The sequence below is a fragment of the Equus asinus genome, chromosome 5 (assembly GCF_041296235.1).
Source record: "Equus asinus isolate D_3611 breed Donkey chromosome 5, EquAss-T2T_v2, whole genome shotgun sequence".
In the NCBI taxonomy this organism is placed as follows: domain Eukaryota; kingdom Metazoa; phylum Chordata; class Mammalia; order Perissodactyla; family Equidae; genus Equus; species Equus asinus.
This window is the reverse complement of record NC_091794.1, coordinates 31,850,812-31,862,327: the sequence shown is the minus strand read 5'-3', so window position 1 is coordinate 31,862,327 and position 11,516 is coordinate 31,850,812.

Here is an 11,516-nt window from a genome sequence, read left to right as displayed (position 1 = left end):
AGATCTTTTTATTACAAGTTAACACCCACCAGAGAAAACCTACTGAGAGAAGCCCCATTGACACTGCAGTGCAGCACAGTGGGCTCATAAATGGAGCAGCCTTGATGGTGGAGATACAGGCTATGCATAGGTAGACACACAAACGTGGTCTTCAACTACACAAATCTGATCCAGCTCTAGCTGTAGGTTAGTATCAACCTTCCATCAGCAGAGATCAACACAGAGCCCCGGCTCCATCACTTAAGGAGATCAATTAATTATTTAATTTCAAGATGACTACATTGGACCCTTTTCATCGTAAAAGGGTAGCAATTCATTTTGACTGAAGTAGATACACATTTAAGTTACATTCCTGCCTTCTAGTACTCAGGGCCTTGGCCAGGATCAACATCTAAGGGCGTATAGAGTTTTGATCTACCACTTAGAATACTGCATAATATAACCTCAGAAAAAGGAAACTACGTTACTCCACAGGAGGTATAGAAGTGGACATATGGTTCATCACATATCCTCCCACCCAGAATCTGACAACTCGATAGAGCAGAGGCAGATCAGGCACCAACTTGAAGGTGATAACCCACAAGGATGATATTCTATCCTCCAGGATGTAGTTTACCCTCTAAATAAGTGGCCCATTTTATGGCACTGGACCCCCAAGTAGAATATATGGGTCCCAAGTCAAAGAAGAAGAGGTAGGAGTAGCTCACTTACCCTCACTCCCATTGACTCACTTGGAGAATTTGTGCTTTAGTCTCAGTTTCTAGATGTTCTCTTCTTAGAGGAGGAACACTTCCACCGGAGATACAGTAAGAGTCCAATGGAACTTTAAGCTATGGTTATTGCCAAATCACTTGGATTCGTTATGCCAAGAAACTAACAGATAAGGGAAAGAATCACAACACTGGCATCAGTAGTTCATCCTGGTCATCGGGAGCAAAGTTGGCTATAGTTACACAGTGGTGATAAGGAGGAAATGCTTCACATTTTTTGACCCACTGGAGCAGCTCTTGGTACTTTCTTGGACATTATGGTGGTAAATGGACAAGTGCATCAGCCATTGCTGATCATGATGAGAAGATGATAGTGATCAGGGCCTCATACCATAGAAGGATGGCAGTCTGGGTCACTACAAGGTAAGTCACCTAGACAAGCATAGGTGCTAGGAGAAGCTTAGGTGTATCTGGAGTGGATAATAAATAAGAGATTTAATGAGTATCAGCTGCAGTCCAAAAATGAACTACTATTTGGGCACTGTAGTTTTAAAATTCTTCCTCTAAGTTTCTCGAGGAAAAAAGACCAAAGATCAACCAGAGTACTGTAGATATTCCCAGATGGGATGAACTTACTATTGAGGCAAGTGGATCTGAGCGGTGCAAGGAGTACATCATAAGGAATGACGTAAGTGATGCATCACCCAAAATCCCCTTCAGGATCAAGCCTCTCCGTTCCCCTAGCTCTCCAGAAATTGACTTCAGCTGAAGGAAGCTGTCGCACCCAAGGTTAATCTGACTTCTAAGGTCAGGGTACAAAAATTAAGCCCTTTGCTTCAATTCTGAAGGGCCATCTCAGCTCCAGAGCTCTCCATGTGTTTGATTGAGGGCTTTGTTTTGACTGCAACACCATTCATTTTTTGTCTTTCCCCAAACTTGCACATACTTCCCCTAGATGTGTTGTTCCTCAGAACACTCCCATGAAAATCTCCTGCATGCCAATCTCTGTATCAGAGTCTATTCTCTAAAGAAACTGACTTAAGACACAAGGCCACACAGACTATAAATGACAACCAGAATTAGAAATCAGACTTCCAGACTCTCATTGTAGTGTTCCTTCCTCTATATCATATTGCTAAATCTGCTCAATATGTCTTTCATCTATGATATTATATAGTGATATATAAGTTATCCGCTTATACCTCTCTGTCCCAAACGAGGATATAAGCTTCTTGAGGACACGGGGATGTATCACAGACATATTTATTTCCTAAAATGAGAAAATTTGATATCTCATTTAGACACTCAATTAACATTGCGTTTGTTTCAATAATTATCATAATAAATATTTTCAACTTTGTTTGAAAGTTTTGATTAGATTGAATTAATATTTAAGTATTTTCTTTACAAGAATTACAGTATATTGGAGGAGTGGTTAAGAATGCACTGCTGTCCTTTCTGACTTTCTTCTCTATTATTACTGCCAATAGAATAGTATTAACGTAATTCCTAATTGTTCTATTTCCTCCTCATTGCCTGCTACATTTATTGCTATCTTTATTTTCCTAAAATATAATTATGAGTGGATAATTCTCTTCCTCAAAAGCCTGCATGAACCCATGTTTTCTAAGGATAAGTGTAAACCCAGTAAAATTGTTCTGGATGGATAGAAGGCTCTCTGTTGTTTATTATCACCCAATTTTCCAGTTTTATTTGCCACCACTTTACTTCATGCACTTTAAATTTCTTTCAGCATGATTTTGTTCTCACTGTTTCCTTTCCTCTCACATGCTCTTCCAATCTGGATTAGTCAAAATTTTAACAGTCCTTCAGGGCCCAGGTCAAATTCTGCTTCTTCAGTCCTTATTCATTGTCTTCCAATAACTGCCTCTCCCAAGTCAGAAGTAATCTCTTTCTATATTTAATCTCTACACCACTACTACTTGTATTCTCTTCTGGAATGTACCATTGTAAAATGCATTATACATATTTATATTTGTATAATTGTATAGAAATTGTATAATTTTTATATTGTGTGTAATATACATATTTATATTTGTCTTATCCCCCATGCTCATTGTTTTTCCTTTTTCCCTCAATGCGTACCCTGGTGCATAGTAGTTACTAAGTAATTTTAACTGAGGGAATGAGATACAGATGGATGTTGACAACATAATAGCTGAATGAGCAGCCATGGAACTGATTTGTCTCCCTTAAGATGTGTCAAATATATTTAATAACATTTAGATGGTAAACCATGTAAATAATAAGGGAAGACTTGAGGGACAGAAAAAATTTCACCGGAAATTGAGAGAAAGGAAATTTCAGGGAAGGCAAAGGCATTGACACAGAAGGGGATCCTTGCCTCTTGTCTGAATTTAACAACTTAATGCAGTGATAAAGTGAGGAAATGCAGCACAATATATTTTCATAAATTCACTTAATAAGAACATTAAGTTACAGTAATTTGAACTTATATCCTGAAAATATCTATCTGCAAGTTCTGTTGTGTGTATATGTTTGTGTTATGGTCTCTTAAATGTGTCATATAAGTTTACTTGTTTTGCAAACATTCAATATTTTTAAATGAGTTGTAGCATGGCTTTAATCTTAATCTTCAGTTATAATTTTGGTTACAGTAGCCTGCTTTTCTTTGGGAGAGGTGATGTTGAGAATTGCTTAGTACTTTGTTATATGCTTCATTTGGATGGGATTAGAAATACAATAAAACCAATTACCACTTTCTTATGCTTCTTGACAGCTGGAATGCAATTTCAAGGGTTGATTTCAGCACCTTGGTCAGAGCAATGGAATTACAAATATTCTTGTACATTCGTATGCCTTGGATTCAACAGAGCAATTATGGCTTCTCCATACTAATAAATACATATTCAAAAGAGATTGGCAGAGAGATGTAATAGCCAACTACAATCATTCTATAAGTACCCACTAAAGTCTTCAGGCAGCTTTACCTTAATAAGTATCTTTTTACAAAATCAATCATAGGACCCACGGGCTGAAGAAACTATAAAGACCATCTAATCCAAAATTCCCACCTCTCTTTATATATGGACAAAGACTTCTACTTAAGTTATTCTTTAAATATGAAAAGGTACATAATAAAGAGAAAATAAATAGAATAGTTTGATTTTTTGTAAAAAATATACATTTGTGTGTAGAAGAAAAGATAAGAAGTATACAGAAATGGTTGTTCCTTTTGCTTATCTCTGTTTTCTAATATTTCTCTCATAAGCATCTGTGATTAAAAAATAATACAAATTTTTTGTAAAAATAAATCATTAGCTTTCCTTTTCAATGCTAAGGTAAACCAAGAGCCTTATCAGAGATTATAGATTTGAGTAAGTAACACACCTATGGGTCCAATATATCTGGATGGCAGCAGTGACAATAGAGGTGAAGAGACCAATATGAGGGCATAATGATACCAAGGGGAAGAGTCAAAGCAATTTGTTTGACCTTCTTTCCCATTCAGAGTCTTTGTCTCTTTCTAAACTCCTACATTCTGTTTGTACTTGTTACAGGAGCTATATACAGTTGTTCTATATGGCTTTGAAAATCTTTTCCAGTTCTCATAATTTGTAGTTCCAAGCTTTCATATTTGATCTTGATACTATTCTTTATAGATGCTTATGATAGTGATAATGATAATAATTAGCATTTCTGTGTACTTACTATGTGTCAGAAGCAATACTAAACATTTCAATATAACTTATTCATTATTTACCTGGAAACTTGAGTTAGGCACTATTATTTTCCCAATATTATGAATGAGCCAAAGTCCTAAAGAGGTTAAATAATGTGCTTAAAATCACACAACTGTTAAGAGGAAAATGATAATCCATTCTAAATTGTGAAGAAATAAGCCCTCTTTGAGACTTACCAATTGATAGTCTTAAGTATTAATTGAGTCTAACACAAGGTGAAGGTCGTCCTAACTGGCCTTTGTAGAATTGGAGACTCAGTGTTCACAAAATCATTCAATATGTCAATATTCCTCAGTGTTGGTTATAACAGACCTCAAGGCCTATTGATCCAATTATAGAATCTATGGACTAGCAAGTGCGAAATGAGGACTTTCTTAGTTCTTTCATATTTAACAAGGTTAACGTTATTTTATGGAGAGTAATATGCTTTTTTCTTTCATATTTTATGCACTTGATGTTGTCTTTAGACAAGCTGAGCCATGTGTCTCTGGCTAGGTAGGAGGTTGGAACTGTCATGTTAGTAATACAAAGGGAAAAAAGTGTTCAAATGCAGCTTTGACATTAAAAATATTATTGCAGAAACATAAGATGGACAGCCACGCTTCAGGAAGAGAAAATTACTTCCTAGGCAGGGTTGTAGAACTTGACTATAGATAAGCTGGAAGGGAAAGAAGAAGGGGGAAAAAAGATGGAGAAGCATGTGGTCAGATACTTGTTACAACCTCCTCTCTTAGAGAGCAGAAGCCTGTTAAAAGATTAAGATGAAGGGCAAAACCATAAATGACATAAAAGCTTCTGCCCTGCTTTCCCTTTGAGATTCTGGAAGGAAATTGTGTCCTAGTCTCCCTGCTAACACAGCAAAGTAAACTTGAGTCCTCTTCGCTTCAAAACGTTTTGTCTCATTCCACATTCTTTGTACCCACACGCATGCACACAAGGGTTTTTGATCATTGTGTATTATAGACTCTGGCTGCTTTTTGCTTTAATCAATTAACATAAATAATACTTAACATTTAGTTAATAAAGCTTTTGATGTTAATTTTAATAGGGTTATTATTTTATTTGAAAATAATGACAAATTAGGAATGCATAATTGGGTGACTAATAGAATGCTCTCATTAACTAAGGATCTGGAATGCTTCTTCCCCTTAGTTAAAAATCGTTTCACAGGGCTGGCCCTGTGGCCAGGTGGTTAAGTTCATACACTCCACTTCGGCGGCCTGGGGTTCGCCAGTTCAGATCCTGGTGCCAATTTAGCACCACTCATCCAGCCATGCTGTGGCGGCATCCCACGTAGAAAGACTAGAATAACTTACAACTAGGATATACAACTATGCACTGGGGCTTTGCCGGGGAATGGGGTGGGGAAGAGGAAGATTGGCAACAGATGTTAGCTCAGGGCTAATCTTCCTCACCAAAAGAAAAAAAATCATCATTTCACTTAGGAACAAAATGACTGAAGTATTTGTTGCCTAAATGTCTAACTCAGTCACATAACTTTTTTTGCTTTCCACCGCACATACTTGATTCATTGCTTTGGGAGAATGGAAATCCATCACATGTTCATCACCATGACCTCTGTTCATTGTCTTTGGTTATTATCTCTCTTTAACTTTTCCGCAAATTGTTTTGGTTTGGATGTTCTCCTTTCCTCCACTGCTCCCCACTCAAAACACTTTTTATTGTTTATCTCATTTCTGTTTCTTGCTTTGCCTATGTATACGTTTTTATTAAATTGTTTCATGTAATAAAGTTATAATTATGCTTTTGCTTTTGTCAGTTAATATATATTTCATAAGTCATTTCCCTTGTATATAAAAATGAAATGCAAAGTTTGTAAATGCATATATAAAAATACAGTATATTATTAAGGGAACTTTTATAAAACTATAATTTAGGGATGATTAATTGAGTACTAAAAAAAATCAATATTTTTCATGGAAGCAATTTTTTTTGACACTCTATCTTTCATTAGATGAAAAAACTAATCTGCAAGTGATGATAGAAAAAACATTGGAGAAAAAATGAATTGACTCAGATTTCTAGATGAGCTATAACCGTCTAATATTTTATGCAAATAAAAAAACTAGAAGGGACACGTTAAAATATTCACACGCATAAATGAATTTGAATATACTTTAAAAACTCACTACTCTTTACACTTTCTAAGTTTTTGGAGGAGAAAAGAAAAAGTGGAGTTGACAAATTAATTTACTTTGTTATCCACAGTGATTGTGGATATTCACAATGTATAGGAGGTTCCTCTCTTCTCTTGATAATAAATTATCCCATAAAATATGATCCTTGAAGAAAACGGGAATGGATTGCATCTATAATCAGAAAAGAGTGTTCATTATTTTTAAAATTAACCACTCAGAACTCAAAATTCAATACTCTTATCTATTGACAGAATCATCTAGAGGGTTTAGGGAGTCTCAATGACAACTTTTAATAAAAAAGTTAGGTGCAGTCCTATTTATTGAAGTAATTTCATTAATTAAATGTCTCAATCAATACGTGAAATTTTCCATGTCCATCAGAATTTTCTTGAGAATTTCTTCAGAATTTTCCTTCAATATATGAGAGTTATAACGAGTGCAGATTTGCAAATGTTTAATATTAGACATGAGATTTTGCATTATGAGACAACAAATTCTTCAAGGACAGGATTCTGAAGAATTTCTTTCTGGTCCTTCAAAACTAGAAGCTGTTGAAGGCTGAGATTGGGGCTTAGTCATTGTGACTCCAGCACAAACTCTTTCTTGTTCATATAAATAGAGCATTGAGAATAAGGCCTGGGGCTTTTTTTTCCTATTTATGTCATAATTCTTAAAAGTGTAAACATTTTTCACAAAGCGACTACAGTTCCAAGAATTAGACAGTGAAAATATGGATCCATAGGAGTGTACATTGTTACATTACATATAATAAAGAAAATTGAGAACAACCTTCATATCTGAGGACAGGTAATTAGTTAATAGTTATAGTATATTCACACAATAACCATACTAAGTATTAATTGAAAATCACGTTGTACAAAAAAATTTAATAACCTGAAAAAATGTTAATGTTGCACAAAAAAAGTTATAATACTTCATATATATGCATATATACATACTATATGTATATATATTTTTATTACAATTTTTCCATGCTCATTTTAATACAAAATATATAAATGTGTATACAAATATGTTAACTGAAGTCATTTATGGAAATTTATTTTTTTTTCTTCTTTAGTCTTTACATATTTCTTTGGTAATTTGTGAATTGCTTATAAGCACCTGATTATTGCAGAAAAATGATGCATAGTAACTTCAATTTGTTTTGCTATACATTTTGATTACCAGCTACAAATGAGCCCCACCCAGTTCATTTCAAAAGGCTACTCCATTTCTCCATTCAACTTATTTCTCACTCTCCACAATCACTTGCTAGTGGTTTACCGGAAGACATCAACTCATTGAAGTATTAACATGAAATGATTTTATTTTTCCCTTTTGCTGACTTCAGTCTTGCTGTGCTGAATTACCTTTTCTATTTTTGGGTACATCTCACACGTTTTCAGTCACTTTTGTTCTTGAAACTAAGTCCTGGTGAATTTTAAACTTTAATCTTATAACTGATTGAATTGATAATCTTATAATTGATTCCTCTCCCCCAACATGTAGGTTAACTTTGTGGTTCAAGGCCCTTTAGAATAGGGAGGAGTTCCATTCTTGACATACCTCCTGCTTCCCTTTCTTTTAATTTCAATACATGTCTACCTAACTAGATAAGGTTTAGCCAACTATTATTCATAGTTGTTGCTTTCCTGGCTAATATGACTGGCTGCTGTTTTCCTCTTCGTGGAAGACATCCAAGTACTGATTTTCCTACATATGTTGGACACATGTCTGATTCAGTTGCAATAATCTACAGATATATCTATTGTCCCAATGTTCCTTCCAGGTTAGTGCTGGTCACTAACAAGAAAAGTCACAGCTTGAACAATAAATTGTAGGATCACGCTCCCTGGGGGAAATATTTGTGAGGTCTGTCTAGGTAGAAGAACTTCTACATAGCTTTGGTTTAACTACCTCTAACAGCCCCACTCCCCTAACTAGCTCATACCACCTGATGTCTACCCTAGATCTCTTGCTTCTCATGCCCACTGCCTGGAAGACGAATGGGGTAAATGCAAGATGTCTCAAACCCAGCAACTTCTGCAGTGTTTGATCAACCATAAGAATCCTCTTCCCTTGAACAACGTTGGGAGTTCAGGTTGCTGTGCTGCTTCCTCCTTTGTTGCCCTGCCGTCCAAAGTCATAGTGCTGCAGCCAGTGGGAGTCTGAGGAACAAAAGTTCCCATTCCCTCTCTTGCTGTTTCTCCTAATCTTTACATGATTCTCTTCATACCTTGATTTGGCTCCAATGGGGAAATTTCCTCACTCTTCTTCTTCTTCTAGAGGGAAAGTGGTTTGGGTAGGCACGCTTCTCATTGAATATTCCAAAAATACGATGACTACTACCATATGTTCTCCCTAGTCTTCATGTTATACATGAAGTACATTTAAGATCTTCAAAGAAATCTTAGAACAGCATGTGTAAAAAAGAACATAGAATTTTGAAACAAAAGCTGGTGGATATGAATCAAGAACAGCTGGTAATTTCTACCACCTACATCCTCATACCTGTGTCTGTGTAGGGTCTGCCTGACTCAGTCTTGAGAAATTGAGAGTATTTTTAAAGAAATCTTAAAAAGTTAGACTCCTTTACTAGTTACTATAGTAATATCAATGTAAATAAGCATGAAAGGTGATGACTGAATTGCTGTATTTTAAGGATGCAAATAAAATATCGAAGTTATTGTCTTTACTCTTTTCGGTTCTATGTGTTACCTCCCTTCTCTTATTAATAGAATATTCATAGAGGCCGTAGTGTGTCTTATTCTATAGAAATTTCTACTGGATTCCAAGAATAGATACTTTATTTTATAAAATAAAGCCACCTGCAGCCACCCGGGCTAGTCATTATTTCCTGGATGGCTCTTACATTTTGCCCTGTTGAGCTTTTCTTCTCCTTTTCTCCTCCTACCTCTACCTCCACTGATGCAAGTCTACCTTTATAACCAATGACTGTCTCTGGCCTCCTGCCTTCAATGGATCCTTTCCTGGTTTCCCTCTACTCACCGATTGTAAACTCTTGTAAGACATGGACCATAGTCCCTGGAACATAAAATTGTGCTTTGAATATAATAGGAAAACAGTGAGCATTTATTAGTTTGAATCAGTAGAAATATGCATAACTGCTTTTAAAATGTATTTTATGAAGTATGAAGTTCTTTCTCAAGAATTAAATTGAAATGGACTTTTACTCTGTATGAAGGTTGTGATAGACAACAGACTCTGAACTTATACATGGTTCTGAAAAATTATGAGATTATCTCACAAACTTATGAAATAGATGGGGCAGACATTATCTTCATTTTATAGGTGACTACACTGAGGCTGAGAAAGGTTAAATTAATTCCCGAGGTCACACAGCTGTGAGTTAAGGAACCCACTTTTTGCACTAGCGTCCTTCCCTTTTCCATAACATCACTGCGCCCTAGGGAAGGGGACTCTGAACCTCCGTCTGTATGCTGATCTACTTACAGTAATAAATCCTAATCATTACCATAGACATTAAACAATCTTCCAGAAGCCCATTCCAAGGTCATTGGAAGGATTTATTTACATTCATCAGAGGGCTATTCTGCATCTCTAGCATTTTTTCTCCCCTTGTTGCTAACAGGATGATTCACAAGAAACCCAATTCATCCTCTATCACTTGAAAAGAAAGCAGCCTATTAATTAAAACTATTGTAGAAATTTTGAGTAAGGGTAATAGGATGGGCTAAGTGGACTACTCATGGTCCTTTAAAGCAAGAGAAGGAAAAGTTAAGTCTCTGGCAACATGATACTCTATTCCCAAAGGAGGCTGGGATTCCTGGGTGCACCCACAGCTCTACTGAGGGAGGGGCCCATGGACTGCACTGTGCAGATGCCACTTCCAGGTTCCACCCACAATGACTTCCCTGTGGGCCAGGGATGGAAGAAGGACTCTGAGGCTGTTGTGAGGAGGCACACCTCAGGAGAGCAAAATGAAAGGAAGGTGTGTTTTGACCTTTTGCCTGATTGTAATGAGGGTTTCTGACTTCTAACAGCATGCTCGTTAAAGGGCTTCCCCTGCTCTCAGCTTCAGAGAAACTGGAGGGCCCTGAGGGAACGTCACCTTTAGAAAGCTCCTAGTAATGGATCTGAGATCCTGGGCCTTATCCCGGGGGTACCAGCCGTTGGATACTAAGTACTCTCTTGAAATGAGAAATTACCTTGAAACCCCCTTTCTAAGACTTATTATTTCAGATTATAAACGTGGAAAAGAGATGAGAAAAAAAGCCATCTGCTATGTCCCTGAAAATGTATCATTTAACCGCTGATTTCCAAAGTGAAAAGATATCATGCTGTCCATGTGTTAGAAGGAGCAGGCTCACCATTGTAAATATGCTTTCTCAACTATTTTACTTTCTCTTAGAGTTATACTTAAAAGGAAAGGGAATAATGGCTTACTTGAACAGGTGAAAAATCTATGTCCCATACGAAGGGAGGAAGAGAGAGACTTCATGAGCATTGTACATAAACTGCTATGTTAGGCCTTTGTATTAGCAGCAGTATAGAAATTGGAACAGAGATTTATTTCCCTTTTAATTTTTCTGACTTTTTCATTTAAGAAGCATATTAATACTTTTGGCCATGAATAGTTTACCTATTCTATCCTACTCTCTGTGTCCCAAATTTCTGCAATAGTCTTCGATTTATACACTTCTTTCTTTCTGAAATGATAGAGGATGAATTAGGTCTCTTGTGAATAATTCCTTTTAGTAATGATGGAGTTAAGAGAGGCTTAGACTTCAGACTAAAACTCTGATGACTATAAACAAAGATTTAAGACTCCTCCTTACTTCTAGACCTCTGGCTCTCAAGCCCATACAGCTTGTAATAGACTGCAGACTGTAAGCACAAATATTGGTCCCAAATTACGTGACATATTGGAGAGAGAA